At 37.6% G+C, this 20,773-nt stretch overlaps 1 long non-coding RNA gene across 5 annotated transcripts in view; it reads left to right on the top strand.

The window, feature by feature from the left end:
* The first annotated feature begins 3,555 nt into the window (after positions 1 to 3,555).
* The window catches only part of LOC107317182 (uncharacterized), a 60,903-nt gene continuing 43,685 nt past the window's right edge, over positions 3,556 to 20,773 (top strand). For all 5 annotated transcript variants that reach the window (XR_014932628.1, XR_014932627.1, XR_014932630.1 and 2 more), the window contains exon 1: positions 3,556 to 3,756. This is a non-coding gene — a long non-coding RNA (uncharacterized LOC107317182). The remainder of the gene's footprint in view (positions 3,757 to 20,773) is intronic.

A 20,773-nucleotide genomic window follows, 5' to 3' on the forward strand; every position in this document is an offset into this window, starting at 1 on the left:
TTCTCCCTGTGAAATGGCCTTTTGGTATCTTGTCCACTTGCCATTACCAGAAAGTTTGCTTCTTCTCTATCTTCTTCCATTCTTCTGGATTCCCAATATCTCCTCCTCCATCCCCTCCCAGCCCCCCCTAAACTGATTTATTCTTTTTATTCTCATGCATTATCAACAGTCATCACAGTGAGGGATTTCACCAGCAGTGACTAATACAAGATTTAAACTTTAGCAGATACCACCTACTGCTGAATTATAAAAAGCAAAGGTGTACAGAACAGCAAGTATTCTCTGGCAAAGTTGCAAGCAAATACATTGTGTATATAATAAAGCACAGTCATTTTCCACAGGAAGAAAAATAAAAAGACTTATAAACACTGAGCAAGCTTAAGGTTGCATCATACATGTGATAGTACCGCATTTGATTTTATGAGGAAACAGTTAACATGTTTTCTGAAGTATCTATTTATATAATACAGTACATCAACAAGCACACTGCCTAAGTGCCTTTATTCAAAGTATTTCTGAAAGAGATTTATCTGATGATTTTTGCCTAAATGTGGCATACATCATGATAAAGCAGCTAAGGGGCAAATTGCTTCCACCCGCCAACAGTCACTGTGCTCAGATTTATACAGTAGAAATCTTGAGCTGTTTTGTGAAGTTTGGGAATGTACCCCACACGAGAGGATCAAGGCCATCCTATTTTCTCCCCTCACACCATATGCTCTCTAATAATTCCAGTGAATCAAAAAGAGATCTTTTAGTGACAATCATTTAAAACTTACCTCAGTCTTTTCTTTCCTAAATTTCCCATGCAGGGAACTGTGAAAATTCTTAGGAACAAGACCTCTATTAGGCAGGAGTTAAGCCTATGCTTACATCTTACTGATTCAATGGAATTTTAACACAAGTTTAATTAAGTATCAAATCCATTCTGTCAATGGATGGAATCACAGAAGACCACATAACAGTGACAGTGAGGTCTCCAGACTGACAGCCCTGTTCATACAGCAACATCTTGTCTCACATAAGCATCACTACAATAATTAGAGTATTTGCAAAGCAATGCTATTGCCTAGATTGTGATGATTTTATCATGCTCTCATCCTTTGACTCCTATAGTTACGAAATCCTTTCCAGTATCCAATGATGGAGGAAGCAGCAGTTTGTTAATCAAGGAGAACAAAATCTCCACTGAATATACGGAGGCATTTCTCTCTCTGAAGACAGTATTGATGCTAAGTATTAATTCACAAACACATCCACTTGCATCACCTAAGGCTTTGACTCGTGACTTTAGAAGTGCAGGTAAACAATCATTGCTTCTGATTCCCTCTGTTTCCCCAAAATTCACCCATGATTTGTTTGAGAAAACAACGAAACAATATTAAATGAATTCACATGCTTGTTTGCTCTCTTTAAATAGCTTTCCAACATTTAAAATCAGGAATCAACATTAATGAAAAAGATGTATTTAACACAAGACTGGGTACTGGTCTTAAAACCAAAGATTTAACTGCTCTCTGGAGTAAGGTTTATTTTGTTACTATTTCTTCCCACTTTAATTGAATTAAACGACAACAAAAAAAGTAACCAAATTATGAAGACCACCAGCACTGTGAAAAAAAGAAAATGTCTCCCAGGGTTTTCAGTTCTCTCCCATCACTGTTCTGGAGTCCAGATGTGAAAGCCCAGTGGAGTCAAAAACATTTTTGGAGGGAGGAGAGAAAGTTTTGATGCTACTGCTATAGCCTTGCTTTATCCAAACCAGACAATTGCCTTTCTTCATGAAGAGTAACAAAGCCAAAACCCAACAATTAAAGAAAATATTAATCCCATCTTTTATACATTATTAATGAGCATTTTTTAAAGTAAGCCTTCTAACAAAGAATAAATGCTCTGCATATTCTTAGCACTTACAAGCATAGAAGGCTTTGCAATAGGCCCTCTTAGCTGGCAGTAGAACATGCAGTGTTCAACTCATAGCATCTTTTCTGAAGTCCTTCTTGTCAGGTGTGTGAGAAGATTTTTTTAAATATGTATTTTTTGTGCTTAGATATTGAGCAAGCTCATATCGATTCTCTGCAGCAATACCAGGTGGCTGACTGCAGAGGAACAGTCCCATATCCTTTGCAGCTACACCTGGAAGATGGTGTTCAACTAAGTGATGACAAGGCTGGTCAGCGAGGTGATGATAAAAGTCTAAAAATAGCTTAAGAGAGTGAACTCCAAAGAGAAAGAGGCAATGTGTTAAGGTGGTCTGAACAGGCCAGCCTGGTAGAAACAAAAAGATCTTCTGGCACCCAGAGCTAGGCATAAGCTGCTGAATAAGAGCACATACACAGCACAAGCACCCGCAATGTAGCTTGTCAGTGCTTGGCCCTGTGTGCTCCTGAGGCATATAATGAATTAACTAACATAGAGCACTTACTCTGGAAAATTTCCAAGCCTAGTTAAACCCTTCAGCTGCTACATTAGCGCCCTAAGTTCAGCAGTCCCCCAACTGGAGCCACACATGTAGGGTATTTAAGCAGCACTGGTCAAAGCCCTGGAAACAAACCTGCTAAGAGAGAATGGACATTGTGCCTGACAAATCTGTCATACCTCTGCTTTCTGTGACTCTGGGAAATATGCATGTGGGATTTGAGAAAGGTCTTTTTAATAAGGGTTAATTGGAGAAGTATGTCACACATGACTGAGTACCGTTTCAAATTACCGCTCACGCTGGCATAACTAAATCAGGCACATGACAGTACACCAAAATAAAGAATACTCAATTTTCTACCCTCTTATTTAATATTAATAGTTTAGTTATTCTCAAAATGTCTTGATATCATCAATTACAGATGTTTATCAAATTTTGTTGCTTCATACAGAATACTTTGATTATATCATGATAAATAAAACATTATTATATTGAAATATTCCCAAGAAAGAGATTAAATAACTTAAAAATCTATTGCCACACAAATTACTGGTCTAGGTCTTGGAAATGCTGGATTTATTTGTCTAGTTTGTGGGATGGAAATGCTCAAGTTAGAAGATTCTAAAACAGTCCTTTCCATGCTTAAAAACCTAGAAAAGAAAAAATAACTACCCTTTAGCCAGCCAGAATAAACAAAGTAATTCCCATAAAATTATTGCACAATCTGTCTCACTCTAAAGTCGCTAACCCTAAACCTAACCAGGAGAAAGTCACTTCAGTTTCCATGCACTGCCTAAGTTAACTACAAGCATTTCCTGATACACCGAAGACGAGCAGAAAAAGGAAAAATGTCGACTTGAGAAAAGCACAGCTTCCAATCCCCACCCACCAGCTCCAGTCAAAGGGATGACTTCAGTCCCTTTCTTAACTAATCCTGTCACTGTAAAATCCTACAGTCATTCTTCCACACATAAAGGGAAAACGGACTCACTAGGAGGACCTAGACTCTTTCAGCTTGAACTGTTAACCAATGGTGGAAATGCAAGAATGCTGAAGTTGTGCCTTCAGAGCCAATAGAGTGGATTTGTGTGTCCCACATGACTGTGTTTCCCCTGTCTTTCACATGGGCAGTATTTAGTTCAATTCAGAACTGCAGATAGTATAGCATGCAGAGCAGCAATGGGATGTCTGAGCACAAGTGGCTGACTTCCAGGCGACTTCAAGAAGCATATTTGCACATTTCTCCTGAATTAAACTGGAATTCTGCACCCTTGACATCCTCTTACTCTCCTGGTGTCTGCGGAAGGAAACAGCGACCTGCACAGCACAACAAAACTGTGAGTACGAGCCTATTTATTTTTATTTTCAGCCTGAAAAGCAAATCCCTTAAAACTGTCCAAATGCTACGTGCACCAAATGGAGGGTTACTTTTCCGAATGAGATGAACAAGTATGAAAACTGTTATTCAAATTCAGAAATATTTCTTGCATGCTTCAATAAAAGAAAAGGAAAAAAAAATAAAAAATAAAAGGAGTTCTCCTCCAGGGTAGTGCCTGCATGCACACTGCATGCCACACTGCTTCCTGACAGAGTCAGCATGCTGCTTTGTTCATAAAGAAAAACAAAGACAAAAAGCCCTACACACGTACGTTGTTCACTTTTATTTGTACTCTGTGTCTAATCATGCCTGATCTGTCCCCAAGGGGAAAAAAATAAAGGCAAACTTTAACTCCGCCAGCAAGGGCAACCCAGACTTTGCATTCATCTGACAGTTATTATAATTAGCTATGAAAGACAGCGAAGACACTTTGGGGCAAATAGCTCTTACATTTGGAACAATGAAGTCGAGCAAGGTTCCCATCCCACCCCTTCCACGGGGGGAGGGGGAGAGCGGGCGGCTGGGGGGAGAGCAGGGCGGATTATGGCTGTACTGAGAAAACACTGCCGTGCAATATCTGGACTCGCTCAGCCTGAGGAGAGGCTTTTTGATAAGCAACTTTAACTGCCTCTCCATTGCAACTGGCAGTCGTGCTGATTCCTAGCAGGCGGGGAAGGGAGAGGGGCTCCACAGGGAGGGTGGGTGGAGGGGGCAGTGGGGCCGAAGGGGGCAGAAAGAAGAGAATATTCCTAGTAAGAGGCATTGCAATCACTTTCCAGATCTCCTTAAGCCCAAGTTGCTTTCTGAGCAAGATTTATGAGAGTTCTCAAACAGAAGCAACAGACAAAGCAGAGCTTTTTCCTTCTCTGGGAAAGAAATCAAACCCAAACGATAACTGCAGAACAAGAAGCACCGATTTGTATTTCTTTCCAAACATTCATGAGATCTTTAATAAGATCTTTCCCCTGCCTGTTCCACCCCAGCCCCCTACAAAAGTTAGATCCTGAGAACTACATTCAGAGGGGGGAAAAGCAAAGACAATAGAAATCTGACTCGGTCCTGGCTGGGCTGGATCTCCAATAAAGCATCAAGTGAAAACAGCTCCTAAGTGAAAGAGGAGCAGACTTCTTTTAAAAAAAATTTAAGTGCAATAAGGAGAAATTGTTGAAAGACTCCAGACGCTACTAATTATGGTTTAAATAAATCTTCCTGGACAGATGTTTGCTTGCTCCCACTGCGGGGATAGGAACGTTAAGAGAAGCGTTTTTCAAAAAAAAAAAAAAAAAAAAAAAAGGAAAAGAAGGAAAGAAAAAAGAAAGAAAGAGAAAGAAAAGGATATTGAGGTGAATTTTTAACATACACTCTTTTTTTTTTAATTTTTTTTTTTTTTTAAATACACCATATTATTCTTTGTCTGCACTCCTATCTCCCCTCCCCCACCGCCGCCCACCGCGCAGACACCTGAAGGCTAGACATAATGATCAACAGAGCTGCGCTGCCTCGCTGGAGCCCAGCCAGGTTTTTTTCCCCTCCACAATCGAGGAGCTGCACGCAACGCACGGCGAGCCTGCTGCTCTGCTATGTGCACGTCAGGAGGAGTCTGAGATGGGCCGCAGGGAGATTCAAGGCAAACACAGCCCTTTTCTCCTTACATTAACCTCGTTCCATTTTGACTTCACTCTAATTCTCAAATTAAAGAAGAAACTCCATTGTACAAAACGCATGCTTATGTGCGCACACTTTGCACTCAGCATAGCTACAGTCCCACTATTTCTGATTTTATGGCGGTTTCTACTCCAGCTTTACAGTCACTGCAGTGCTTTACACTAACTTTATGCATTACTTGCACAATTACTGGGCAGCTCTTGTCTATCACATTAAGATATTCTGTACATACACAATGCCCTGGATAAAGGTAAATAGCATAGATCCCTATATCTGAAAGGCGGTCATACTGAAACACTTCTGTATTTGCTTTCAGAGAGATTAAAAGGAACTCCTAGACCATTTTGTGGCAGATTTCTACCCAGCAGCAGTCAGAGGCTTTACGGGCAGGCTTGTCTGCAGATGGTGGGAGCGAAGCATGGCTGGGGCTGCTCCGGTCATTGGCCCTGCAGTCAGCCCGGCCCTGCTGCAGCCCTGCTACTGCCTGCTGGCCCAGGGCCACCACGTAAGAGCTGGGCTTGGGCACGCAGCACTCCCAAAATAGTCGCCCTCTGTCTGGTGTGGCTATGGGTGGGGTTAGCAGACACCCAGGGGCAAGGCGGACTCAAAGCAGTTTTTGCCATTTCATTTTTAAATATATGCTGTGTGGACCTATTTTCTGCAAGTTCTTTGGAATTGTGTCGCCTTCTGGTACAAATTATGGTATGGTACAAATGCTGATTATTTTTTGCTTTTCAATATGGACTTTGTGTGAACAGAACTAAAAATATGTCTTTATACACGTGTGCTTCTAATTTACTCCCTGGAAAGACTTAAACTATAGTTTAGCCACCATAACAAGTATCTTACTAGAAAGATAAGAGTCAGGGGCTTTTTAGGTATTTTCTTTAGTACTTCTAATATACACAAATAACAAAGAGACCCAATATTGATAACCCAAATATTGAATCTTTACAAAAACTTACTTAGCAGCAGAGATGAACAAACAAAAGGTTGCATCTAGAGACAACACTATTCCACGGGCAAGGTAAAGATTCAAGGAAAGAGATTTCAAAGAATGAAGTAAAATGAATTGAGAGATACAGTCACATTTGTATTGCTGTATTTTTTAAAACAAGGAATAAAAAACTTGTTTGATGGAACATTTTACATACCTTATATGTAATAACAGTAGCTGATTCAACACAATGCTTATGTAAGTACATGCTTATAAGATGCATGTCTATAAACATGAGTTTGGTAGTATTAATATGCTACTTTCCTTTCTATTGGTTTTGGTTTTTTTTCTATTTTTTTTCTGGCATGTTGTGCTTGACAAAGAAAATTTGTAACGTTTTACAAATGTATTTCAGAATAATGACTGCAGCTACATTTTGAAGTGCTGACTTTTATTTTCTTAAGTGGTAATGACAATAAGCAATCATATTTTTATCCATTTCCTAAGGGCTGAAATCCAACACAAATCAATTCCTAGAAACTTCAGAAGATTTATATACTACTTTGTATTTGAATGAATATTTCAACTGGCAATGTTTGTATTGTATGTCAATGCAGAACTAATGGCTAATCACATAAAAGTTGAATAATAAACCTGAGCAAATGAATGCAGGACCCTTGAATCCATATTTAGTGCATTATTCTTTACTTCTAGTAAGGCCTCCTGTTGGTGTTTTTCTTGTTTGGTTGGTTGGTTGGTTTTTGTCAATGCTTGGTGTTCAAGAACTCTTGCTAACTAAGTAGGATTTGTTACTCCTACCTACCTTTTGTTAAATATGGCATTAGCCTCCAGCTGCTGTTGCCCAAGAACCAAAGATTTGGAGATAGGCAATTTAGCTATTTACACAAAGAGTTTATTTTTTTTAAATATGAAAATTCTGACCTATATTTTTTGCTGATTTCTTTAAACTTTTAAATAGTTGCTGGTGCTGAAAACAAATCAATTGAGGAAGCTCATACATATTTATGACTCCATTCCTTACAAGTTTGATGTATCTTACAGCTCATACCTCAGTCTATGGCCTTTAACTGGTTGTGCAAACTCCATGGTGCTACTCACAGAAACTTCAAGATCTACTTTCTAATTCAACTCCTCCCTACCTATGTTTTCTCCTCCTACTTCCCCTGTTGCATTTGCTTGTCTGAGCCTTTTCTTCTAGAAGAAGTGCAAGTTTTAATCATAGCAACAAAGTGCTCAAAATTACTTCCAAAACATTCAAAAGATGGACTGTTTCACTTATGCCTTTACATAGCAGAAGTAACATGAGAGTCTACCAGAAACACAGTCAGTCACAGCAAGGTAATAGGGTCAAACGAGCTCATGCATTACAGATAGGAAGAGGACTGCACATTGCATTTTTATAGATAAAACACAAAGAGTGGTTTAATGTAAACAGATTTCTGTTTGATATTTTGGCAAACTGTTGTAAAGATCTAACTATGGCTGAGCCAAAATGACTTTCGGCATGGTACAGTTAGACCAGATGGCCACGTGTTCTTTTCTTATTTAGATGAGACTTTTCCTTTCAATAACATCTTTCTTCCTGACCTGCTTAAAAATTCCAGCGAATGAAATCAGCACAGGATTTTCAATTCTAATTGACCATGTGCAGAGGAAGGGCCAGTAGAGAAATCAGTAGAGCCATTGTACGGCACACTGCATCAATCTCTCCTTTGTCTTGAACCTTTTCTAGCATGAGCTAAAATAATTAAGAATATTTAATTTATATTATTTGTACAGCAGCAAATCTAGTCGCATTCAGGCAAATAATCATTACAAATTCTTCTCTTACAAATGTGTGCAACAAGGAATGCCTATCACACACCAGACAAACAGGTACTCAGCATCATTTCATTGTGAAATATTCAAGAGAAATAAAAGCCCTCAAGCAAAGAGTGAATAAAAAAGTAAAGGTGTGGGTGAATTAAGGCATGATGAGCTGCTTTCCCTTTTCTAACGAGGTCAGAAAAGGTAAAGGAGTTGGTAATTAAATAAAAAAGAAAATACATTAAAAAATACAGAAAATATATTTTTTGCTATCCAAAGTGCCCATCCTTAAAACATCTGAAATCTTCAATTACTGTTAATTTGCCTATGCAGGTTTTGTACGCACAGCTCACCCACAATAAGTGGGTTGTAGATCGTGGTCTCACTTGTTTCTGAGAGCTACATGCAAAGTGCAGACTGTAAATACTTTATGTGTCACTCATGAGCATTATCAATAGAAATATGCACACAGATTGCATCACAACAGTCTTACCTACTATTTTATTGGGATTTAATGAGATATCATCTGCAGACTGACTTAACCATGATCACTAAGTTTTAGCAAGTAGAGTATGGTAAGCATACACAAGGTCCTACAGATATGTTTATGTCATCCACAGATTATGTAAGTGGGTAGAAAGAATACTTAAGAAGGAAAGAGTGTATCAGTTGAAAGCCATACAGAACAGTTTTCTTTATCCTCACAAGCATAAAATTTGGCAACAGTATTATTATTATTGTATAACTTTAGAGAAATTCACTCAACGATTCCCAGTTTAATTTAATATTATGCTTGAGCAGTTGATGGTTTTAAATTACCACTGTAAGCTTGAACCAAAAAAACTACCAAGCAGTTCTGGAAAATAATTTAGGTAAGATACCATTGTGTCCTTCAGTTAAATTGTTTTTTATTAAAGTTCCAATCGTTTCTAACTGTAAAGTAGGAAAAAGAAAAAAAAAAAGATTAGAAAACGCAGTGGGCAACATGGCCTTTAGTGTACGTCAAGCATGCAGTTCAAGTAACATGTGCATGAAGAAACATGCCTGAGAACATAAAACAAAGCAGACTTCGGGATTGGCCAGGCAGATGTAGTAAAAGGTCTGGTTTCAGCTCTCCAGCAATACACTTTGTAGCCTTCGGCAAATCATTTAACTACTGTCTTGTTTCTCATCTACATCCTCTTTCTAGAACTCAAATTTTGAGTACATGATTATTGTTGTGAGGTTGGTATTAAGGTACCCCAGCAAAGAGTCCTGAAGACAACCTTAGATGCTCTGAAAGCATATAAAACTCCAAACAGAACAATAGCCTTTTTTTCTCTTTCTCTGCACACGTGCACGTTCACATGCACATTAAATGAAGTAATTTTTGCTGCCTTATGTCTATAGCTATAGATAAAGGTGTTTCTGCATAGGTTCACAAAGTTCAAACATAGTTTTCACATGCTTAAATACAGAATTTTTTCAACAGCCAACTAAAGATCAGAATATAGAGTAAACAGAATTTACTAATCTATGAGCAGTGATGCTGTGTTCACCTTAAAGCTTTGCCATACAAGGCCTAAATCTAAACTGCTGACTCCTGTACAGTAATAGCTTATTTAACAATCATTCCCACATTCCCATGATGCTATAAATTCAGGTCAAATCACTGCACCACATGTGGGTCAGTACCAAAACTGAGGCCCAAATGTTTTCAGCTAGTACTTATGCACCAAAGTCCTGATCACGTAATGGCACTGAGCGTATTCTCACTATGAAAGTAAGAAGGACATCTAGTGAACCATGTCAGTGCTCAAATTTCAACCTATGCTTTACACATGGTATTAAAATATGTCTTTAATTTCTACAGAAAATAGTTCTACAGAACTATTTGCATTTACAGTGAAAAGTAAATACCCTTGGCTTGTTGTAGTTAAATCATTTTCCCAGTTTCACCTTTCTACTTGTATTGACAATCTAATGCCAGCACTAAACAGACAGCTTTATAAACCCTTGGGCAGTGATTCTAAAGCCACTGCACAGGGGCAGAAGTCAGTGGGCCTAAAGTTGATCATGAGCTTTCACAGATTTTCTCCAGCCACCATTTTGTGATCAACTGAGATCACAGCGTAACACACAGGGACCTGAAAAATCTGAAAAATTTGCCCCAAGAGCAAATATGGATCTCCATGCAAAAGAGAAAGCATCATTTGCTGCTGAATGTTTGTATTCATTTTCATAAACGGTATGAAAGAAATTGACTTTCAACTGCCTTTTGAAACTGCTGTTCAAGAGCTCCTAGACCTCCACAAAATGGCAGCATGGCATGTCTGCAGGGTGGTTTGCAGAGAGGGCGGGGAGGAGCGAGCAAGAGGGAAATATCCTGTGTGGAAGCACAGCCTGGCACAGTGCATAGTGAGGGGAAGTCAGTAAAATGTGTGTGGTTTTGTGCAATTGATGGGCTATTTCACCATCCTGTTTGTACTGTCCAGGCTCCTGACTATATTAGCAGTCTATCCAATCCCTTAAGCCTTGGGATGTGGATAATGGGATTGGGCAAAATGATTAAAATCAGTTTGGTCTCGTGATTCTAGCTAGTAAGCGTAAGAGATGCAAAACTGAAAGACTTTATTGTATGATAAAAGTACAAGCACTTCTTTGTGTTTTACCTCAATGTTTCTTCCAGATTTAAGAAATATTTTGGGAGGACTTTTTTGTTGGATTAAAAAAGCAACAATAGCAAGCAACATGATTATTTTCTTGCAACATCACAATTGGACGCTAGTTTTGTCTATCCAAATAACTAAGGTCAGAGGAAGTTGCAAAAACAAGTATTTTACTACATATTTCGTGTAAAGACTCTGCTTCAGAAGATACAGAAAAAGGACACATTTAAGTTGTTCACAGCTTGAGAACTGCCTTTAAAAAATCACAGAATTCCTTATGCCTATATTGAGTTTGTGCTTCTGTTTTCAAGGATAATTTTGAGTTCACTTGCAACCACTTTTAAAAGAAGATACTTTTCAAAACATGATTTTAAAAGATGAGAAATCTACCAAATCACAACAGTGAAGGAGAAGGACAGTTCCCAAGGTTTTTTAAGAGATGCGGAAAGAGTTAAAATGTCAGATCTTTATGTAAGAATTAAAAATGAGAGTTAAAAGGGGGGAGGGAGGCAGGGAGAAGAACTAAGCTGCTGGTGACTTGAGTGTATTTATGGATTACTGTGTCCTGAAAAGAAGAGAACCAGAGTTGTAAGATGACACTGCAGGGGTTGTCTGGACTTTTCACCGAGTGTAAAGTCTGTTTAGTCAGTGTCTTAATGCCTAATGCTGACCTTTGCCCTCTTCACTCCTCCCTGCTCCAGGTGCAACATTTTTGCAAGTGCTTCAGCATTATTGGAAAGTTTGTGCAGGTTTCACATGCTGCAAAGTGCAGAGTCTTTTACACAGCAACATTCATTACACACGTGCAATATCAAGGCTTAACTTTTTTCTTTTTTTTAAATCCTAAGTACACACAATGATTTTATGCATTTTTCTGCTATTAGTTACTACCATGCTAAATTAATAAAAACAAAAGCTTGTTTGAAAGAATATACCATTTGCATAATTCTATTTCACAAGATACAAGATTAAGATAAAGCATTCTTGCATGTTCCCCAGAACTGTGAATTATAGAGCAGGAGTAAGCGATGTATGCTAGCAATTTCATTGATCTCTCAAATTAATTCTCTTTGCTATGGAAATAAGAGAGACAACCAGAACCCACTGCCACTAAACAGACAAGGTACTTCTGATGATTTTCCTCCAGCATATTTCTTGTACAGAAATCACTGACGTTAACATCTATGTGAAAATATACATTATATCTGAACAGAAATTTTAAAGAAAAACTCAACTCTTAGAGTCTAATGATAAAATAGCTAAATTATATGAAGTCAGTATAATTTTATGCTTTGATTTACAAAAATGAGGTATTTAGAAATATGCATATTAAATAGAAGATGCTGCATATTCTGCAGTTGTCAGCGTTGCATATAATGTAAAAGATAGAACGTGCATGTGTGTTATTCACCTTCGTTTTATATTTAGTAGATGGTTGCTATGATTTCTGAGGACTTGCAATTGGACTTTGCTGCTGAAAGCATACACCAGATACCATCTCCTTAGAGATTTTTTCCACTTTTGTAGAACCAGCGCCTTCTTGAAATGTGGACTTGGATGTTAAGATCCCTAACTTCTCCACCCTATGATACCACTTAACTAAAATGTACTCCATGTAACTACAGCATAAACTTTACTGGAAACACAAGACTCCAGTACAGGATTGCTGCATTTTGTGAGCTACACCCGCTAACTAGCTATGCCTAAGAGAAACCATGATATTATGATTTAGTCTTTTAAAGCTTTAAATAACCAACTTACTCCACATTCTTTCTTCTCTGAGCTATGCTGCAAAATGTTCATCAAGTTGGAAGTAAAGAAGGAAAGAGTTGATTTGAAAGAGTTGAATGGCAGCAAGAGGTCTTACTTTGGCGGAAATGTCGTTATGGCTTCTGTGGGCTAGACATCTATTCTAGGTACAGTGACACCTTCAGGTGATAACTGCACAAAAATAGGTCTGATGAGAGATTACGTTTATGGAACTTCCTTGAGAGGTGTGTGTGGGGTCTGTATTAGAACATTATACTTGGATTCCAGACGTGAAGAGTAGCTTGATTTTCCTATGACTTCTATATGTGAGTTAGTTTAGGCAATCTTCATTTGCTACATAGTCTTAAAGGGATTGGCTTTGGAGTTTGCCAGGTTGCTTTTTTCTCTCTCTCTCTTTTTTTTTTTTTTCCTTGTTTGTTTAAAAACAAACATACAAGAAAATAGCCTCTATTTCAAGATTTTACTATACTAAGTTATTCTAGGATTAGGCACAGGCTGAGGGATCAAAAATTCTTGGAAATGTCCCAGAACAGTTTTGTTATGTCCCCTGATTTCATTTCTAACATTTGTACTACAAGAGAACCAAGAAAAAAATAAATAAATAAAAAGTTGTTTATTGAATGACAGGCTCTTCTTAGAGCTGGACAGCATTATCTCAGCACAAAAACTGCTCCTGTTCACAGTGCAGCTGCTAACAACTCATCAGCACTCCTTAAGAGTAGGTTACAATTAGAATTCAAAACTTTAAAGCTATCTGAAATGTCCTTATTCTAGTAAACTATGCAACTGGACTTGATTACTAGCCAGACTGCATCCCTTTGCTTCGAACACTGTTTACAATACACATATTTAGTGCAGGTGGTACTCTCCTTAATTTCACTGAAGGTCAAGTGTACTTGTCATAATTGTATTTTTTGCACAGCTGAGAATTCAGCTACTTCTGTAGACTGAAAACAGACATTGTCTCTGTGAAGGAAACAGCTCTGAAAAGCTTGTCTTGAAATAAACAGAATGAAGTGATTTTTCACACTTTTATCTCCTACTATCTCATCGAGATCACTTAGATCTGAGGTTGCTCTATATCAGTGGAAACAGACACTGTTGTGAAGTTCACTATCTGGAAAAAGTGGTTTTAACTGTCTTGCTTTAGGTGGCTGCTATGAATTTTTTTCAAGACTGCAACCAGAGATGAAGTTTTAATGCTTGTAAATGATTAATGCTGAAATGACTAACAAGCATAAAATCTAATAAAACTTCAAAGTTAGTAACATTTCTATTTTAACTACAGAAAAAAAATTCTGGCAATCCTGCTCATGGCGGGGGGCTGGAACTGGACGATCTTTAAGTTCACCTTCAACTTAGACCGTTTTACTCTTCTATGAAATTAATATTGTCTGCTATTTAGAATGATAAAATGAGGTCTTTCAGAGAAGACTCACATAAAGCTTATTCTCCGTAAATTCTAAACTGACTTGGTGCAATTGTTACACACCACAGTAATCTGCAAGAAAAAATACCATTATGGGAATAGGACAATAATCTTTTAGATTCATTTGCCATTTTGAACTATCAGTGCCTTCACACACTTTAAGAAGTCCATCCTAAATATTAGAAAATAACAGTTGAACCTGCTTTTTCTATGAATTCACATTTCAGTCATCCTTCAACTTACAATCATTTCTTAATGTCTTCAGTATTAATTTCACATGGAAAAAATGAAATTAAAACAACCATTCCAAAATCAATATTTTTTAAAAATTTATTTTCCATGTTGAACTTGATGTAATGAAAAATGAGGTGGCTCCTGTAATCTTTATATAATACTTCAGCCTTACATAACTCGGGGGGAGGGGGGTGGGGGGGGATGGGATTTTTTTCCAATAAACTACTTCCTAATATACAATAGACATGAAAGTGTAGAAAAGAGAATTTAAGTCAGCCTGGGTCAGGGCATGGGTGTGTCCCAGCAAAAGCAAAAACAAAACAAAACCGGTCAAACAACAACACAAAACAAACCACATTCTCCTTGTGAAATTCACTTGGTGAGTTGCTCCTCACAATCTGGTCATCTCATCTGCTGTTTCATTAAAACCATAGAATGGATTGGGTTGAAAGCGACCTCAAGGATCATCCAGCTTCAACTTCCCTGTTAGTATCCACCTGCGGACCTTGTGGACTCACAATATATAAGTTGGATCTAGTTACCATAAATCAGAAATGTTACTAAGGATAGTATGAGATTCATGGGGATTTTGTGAAGGCTTGTTTTAGTTGTTTGGATTTTTCGGTGTTTTTTTGTTTTTGTTTTTTACTTCAAAGTGCATATGCAGATAAAATGGTGTTCATAGGTGGTATTTTCAAAGATAGAAAAAGACAGATTAGGATTTCAAATCTGCATTTACGTTATCAGTGGAAATAGCAAGAAAATCACCAACGTGCAATTTGAATCGCGTCTCAAGCTTTCTCACTTGCAGCACTAAAGACAGGTTTGCTCAAAACACAAAATATCATGCTAAAGAGAACATATATTCCTGAAATTTCAGTGACTCCAAATATAGGGCAGTGCTACCTTCAAACTGTAAGACTCATCTGGCATTTTGTTTCTAAATCCAAGCTAGAGGGATCAAGAAGTTTCTGCTGAAGAACAAATTCACTTTCTACAAGACAAAGAATTCTGAATTCTAAGAAAGAAATAGGTCAAAGGAATCCATGCATCCTCATGAAAAAATTTCTTTGTTATATAACTGTTTGTATCTGTTTTCCAAGATGGCAGTATACCTGTTCCCACACAGCCTGTTTTGTGGCAACTAGTTCAGTACCCATTTAAACCAAAGTAGCGTAATCCCTAAGGCTTCTGTGGGTTAGGACTCCATGACATGTTTCCAGTGCACATGAAGATGGAAAGAGACTGCCACAATGCATAAGTAGATAATGAAAAACTAAAGGCCTTATAATTCACCATAGGAACTTCACTGAGTTAAATTTGATAGCATTAAGACCTAGTCTTCCTCTTTCCTCCTCTGCTGTGTGAAGCACTATGTGGTGCCTACGTCCTTCCCCTTTCTTCCCTTCTTTGGGATTTACACAGAACAGACAGCACGTTTCCTGCTGGACACCCTCACCCTCAGGATTCACCACGAGCTTTGGGTGTTGTGGTGGGTGAGCAAACAGTTAAGAAAATTTGAGATTTTTTTTCCATGGCAGAGGAGGTTGTGGCCTTTGGCTGCAAGATCTCACTGAGCCTTCTTACTCCTTTTCTTAGCTTTCTACAGAAAGAGCTGATGAGTATAAAGAAGACGAACTGCATATCCCTTCTTGCCAAAGATTTATCATACAGTATTATATATTTAGAAACTTCATTTGGCTGGCATTTCTCTTACTGCACAAATGTAAAATAAGTCAGAGTAACACAGCATGGAAGAGAAATGTGGGGGAGAAGACCTACTTTTCAATTTTTCTGTTTGAAAACTCATACTTTATTTTATGACAAGCAATGAGATTCACTTTAAGGAAAAAAAAAAAAAAGAAAGCATTCTACATTGGAAGATACTGGGCATTCCTTATTATATGCAAATATTTCTGAACTAAGATCTGTATTGTTTCCCATTTCCTTAAGAAGCCTTCAGATTGCACCAGCTGTCAAAACATATTTACCATCTCTGCACTGCTTCAAGCCCACTGTAGTGAAATTTGTGTAAGACTCAAAGGTAGCATAACTGAAGAGCTTTTGTTGGGGGTTTGTTTTACAAAAGAGAAGAAGATAGCTATGCATTCCCTGCAAACATGGCTACACACAGAGCTGTATCTCTTGTTTAGGGATAGAGCCTTTCTGATTGACTGACTGCTAATCATTTGGCAACATTTATATTTTTTAAACATAGTGCAACATTTTGCATCTTGCTTTTGACTTACCTATTCTCTACTTCCTCACCTTCCATTTTGTTGTGGGTTTTTTTTTTAATTATTATTATTATTTATTTATTTCTGTATGAATGCTAGTTGAAGCACCACAGCCACTTTAGTTGTCAGGTTAGTTTTACTTTATTTATTAAGTTAAGAATGATAGCCCACAAACATATGGAGTCAGATGATAATGTCCACATCTGAAGCCAGGAGCTAAAATGAGATTGGATCAAATTTGCCTGAATGCAGACAGTAAATTACTAACTATTCTCTTGAATCAGTTGCTCAAAATTTGAAGATTAATATCATTTACAAAATTGCTATTTGGAGAACCCCTCCCCCATTCTCCAGGAAAGACATCTGGCTAGTACTGAATGGGGTTTAGTGTTTGAACACCCCATCTGGTTTCATCATGTTAACACATGATTCCAAGCCATTCAAGAAGTATGAACAATGGATATTGTATTCTATATACTGCCATGTGGATTTAATCTTTAAAATATGGTGGCACCATAGAACTCAACCTTTTAGTAGAAAGTCAAAACATCTAATGTACAGAAAACATATTTCTCATAGCCTGAGAAAAGTCATGAATATTATCCTGCTCTAAAATCAATAAACAAAGATGTCTCACTTGTATAGAATAATTCTCATTCTCACCCCCATCATCTCTTGATAAATCAAGAATACAATTCCTAAACACAGCATTAATGAGTGATATTATTACAGACTTGCATGTAATTTCATGGAAATACTAATTATTTCATTCCTTAAATTATCTCCATATTGCTTAAAATCAAATGTTAAAATTTGCTATGAAGCAAATTAAATGGAAGTTGGGCACTCTTGGCTTCCACAGTTGGTTAGTCTACCTTCTACAGGGATCAAAAACATACCTATCTCTTTAAATAAAAAGTTTTCTTCCTTATACCAGTATTAATCTGACTCAGTAACACTGAAACAAACATCTCATCCCTCTCTTCACTTGAATAAAGAATTGAATTTCAATTAATATTTATTAGTTGAACAATTTTTATATATTTTTTCATCATAAGAACAGTTTTCCCATGGTCCTGCAACCCTGATCTTAACAGTATTTATTAAAGGATCCGTACTGTATTTATTGAAGGATGGTTTTTTTCTGTATTTATTAAAAGATCCTTACTAAGGCAAAATATTCATTAAGTGGCTTGCTACGAAAAGTTAACAACTAATTTCAGGCTGAAAGAGATTCACAGAAACTTCAAATGTAAGCAGGTACTTAAATATTTATGAACTGTCCTGTAGGCAGCCTAATAAAATTAGATTGCTTCATTTGAGCACTTGGGAAAGAGAATGGATTTTACATGTTGGAGTAAGAAGATGAGGAAGCAAATTCAGGCATTTTGGAGAAAAAAAAAAACAAAAACACAACACATCTTTTCAATGGAATGAAGCAAGGCAAACATTCCTGAGAACTTCCACAGTGTGTGTGGTCATGTCATTTTTAAATCATTTTGCTGAATCACAACTCATAATCTTACCTCCAAAAATAAAACATAACATACATGATTTCTCCTTGGAAATCTCTGGAAATGGATGAGAAAGAGGGACTGGCTCATCCTCAAAACTGTGAAACCAGAATCAGAACAGTGTAAGATTTGGCTGATGAGAAAAGACAAAGAGAACTCAGTGGAGGATGATAAAGGAGATTAACTTACACCATCCAACATTTTGTGATCTCTGTTTAAAACTATCCTCTCTTTAGTGTCACCACAATTACCAGTCAACACACAGACTAAATTAAGTATGATAAAAATGGATGAGAAATACAACACGGATCATGTAATAGCAAGATTTTTATACCAACATCTAAATAAGAAGTATTTAAGAAGATAGTGAGGAGATCTTGTGAATTTTTTTTACCCCATAATTTTTTGTTAGCTATTCCCATCCAGACCAGTATTTGGAAACTGAAGGGGTAAAGGAGGAAAATAAAAATGATCCAACTTGCTTTATGGACACTAATATCTGTTAGGAGGACACTGAATAAGTTCACAGCAAGGTTGGGTTGAAGTTCAGCTGTATCAGTTGCAAGTTTTCTTCAAACTCCTGGTGATCACATCAACTACTGTTAAATCAGTAGATTATAAGCATTCAAATGTCTTCTCCCTCCCATAGCTGGTTACAGCAAGGAGGTTACTAAACTCCTTAATTCAAGAAAACAGCTAGAAAATGCAAGACTAGAATAAACATGATACAATTTTCCTGTTTTTAAAAACATAGTTTCTTCCTATCATCTATGTTAATTGATAACCATCTTGGTTTTACAGAAGCAAAAGAGAACTGCTTGATTCATTTGGTAGTACTTCATTCAACTCTTTTCAAGTAGTTCTGACTGAGTACTCATGCAGTACAGATTTAGGCAAGCTATCACAGACAGTGCGTGTGAGAAAGTCCTGGGAGTCTAATTCAATTACTGTCTAGAATGACACAGCTTTTTACTTATCAAGACTTACTCCTTCAGTTCCTTATACTGACAAGTATAAAGTCTCTAAATTTACACCATACTTTGCTGTAATTATTAACACAGTAAATGCTTGGAACCTCCTTAAGGATGACCGACACACTGGAACGCATTGCCCACAGAGGTGCTGGATACCCCATCCCTGGAGACATTCAAGATCAGACTGGATGGGACTCTGAGCAACCTGATCCAGCTGTAGGCATCCCTGTTCATTGCAGGGGAGTCAGACTAGATGGTCTTTAAGGGTCCCCTCTAACTCAAACAATTCTATAATTCTGTCAATCATCTGTAGCACCCGAATTGGTGCATGAGGAATGCTTGTGGCAAACAGAAAAAGAGACAGCAGAATTTAAGTGCAACACCAAGTCTGTCCGAAATCACTTTTAAAAAGACTTAGATTTCTGTAGTATTTTAAGACAGGAAAAGCATGCAGGATACTTGTTTGAAAAGAACTACAAAAAGAAAAAGCAAATCAACAACTTCTATAATTTAGAGAGCTAGCTAAACCTTAATGGTTCCATGTATGTAGTTGGCACAATTTGACTTCTCCTCTTGCCATCAAAATCACAAAATCTAGAGTTACAATTGGTTCTACTCCTGATTGCTTTTGCTTAAGATCACAGAATAATTAAGGTTGGAAAAGATCTCTAAGATCAAGTCCAACCATCAACCCATTACTACCGTGCCTAGTAAACCATACCCCTAAGCACCACATCTACATGTTTCTTGAGAACCTCCCCAGTCAGTGACTCCACTAACTTCTTGGACAGCCTGTTCCAATAATCAACCACTCTTCCAGAGAACAAATTTTCCCAATATCCAACCTAAGCCACTCCTGGGGCAACTTGTAGCCATTACTTCTCATCCTGTCTCTAGTCACCTGGGAGAAGAGACTGCCCCCCACCTTGCTACAAACTCAATTCAGAGAGATTGTAAAGAGCAATAAGGTTCCTCTGAGCCTCCCCTCTCTCCAGACTAATCAATCCCAGTTTCCTCTGATGCTTCTCATAAGGCTTGTATTCTGGCCTTATTGCCCTTCTTCAGACACACTCCAGCACCTTAATGTCTTTCTTCTAGTGAGGGGCTCAAAACTGAACACAATACTCAAGATGCAACCTCACAATTGCTGAGTACAGGGGACCATCACTTCCCTAGTTCTTCCGACAACAAGCTATGATGCTGAAAGAGAAATGCAACATGTAACAAGATTTTCAAGGGAGGTATAATTTATTCCAAGTACTTGCAGCGAAACAAGTTATACCACACTAGTCTAGCTAAACCACATAAACTTGGAGCCAATGCATCAGTAAGTCCAGTAATACACACCTGATAGAATTCACTACTTCATCAGCTGTTCTCTGATTTGTGCTATATGTGAGCTGTTAATCTTTTTGTTGTTGTGGTGGTTCTAGAATGTAATGAGTGTTTATTTTCTAGTGCTTTGTATTTATCTTGCTTCTAGCTATGGTGCAGTTTGATTTCAGTTCCAACATTAAGATAAAAACAAGCGACTTTATTAAATGTGTCTACTCTTGCTGGTTATCTACACAGACCTGTCTTTAACTGGCACTAGAAGTTTGTCTTAATATGAAGTCTTGCAAGGGCAGCCTGAGTTTTGTGTTGGACTTTTGATTATTTGCAAATCCTGGCTCTCCATATGGGGGCTCTAAGTGCGTTATGACCCAAATTGCTAAATTTAATTTAAATCTCTTCTCCATTA

Source organism: Coturnix japonica, chromosome 11, assembly GCF_054131305.1.
Source record: "Coturnix japonica strain WE chromosome 11, WE-NBRP24, whole genome shotgun sequence".
Taxonomy (NCBI): domain Eukaryota; kingdom Metazoa; phylum Chordata; class Aves; order Galliformes; family Phasianidae; genus Coturnix; species Coturnix japonica.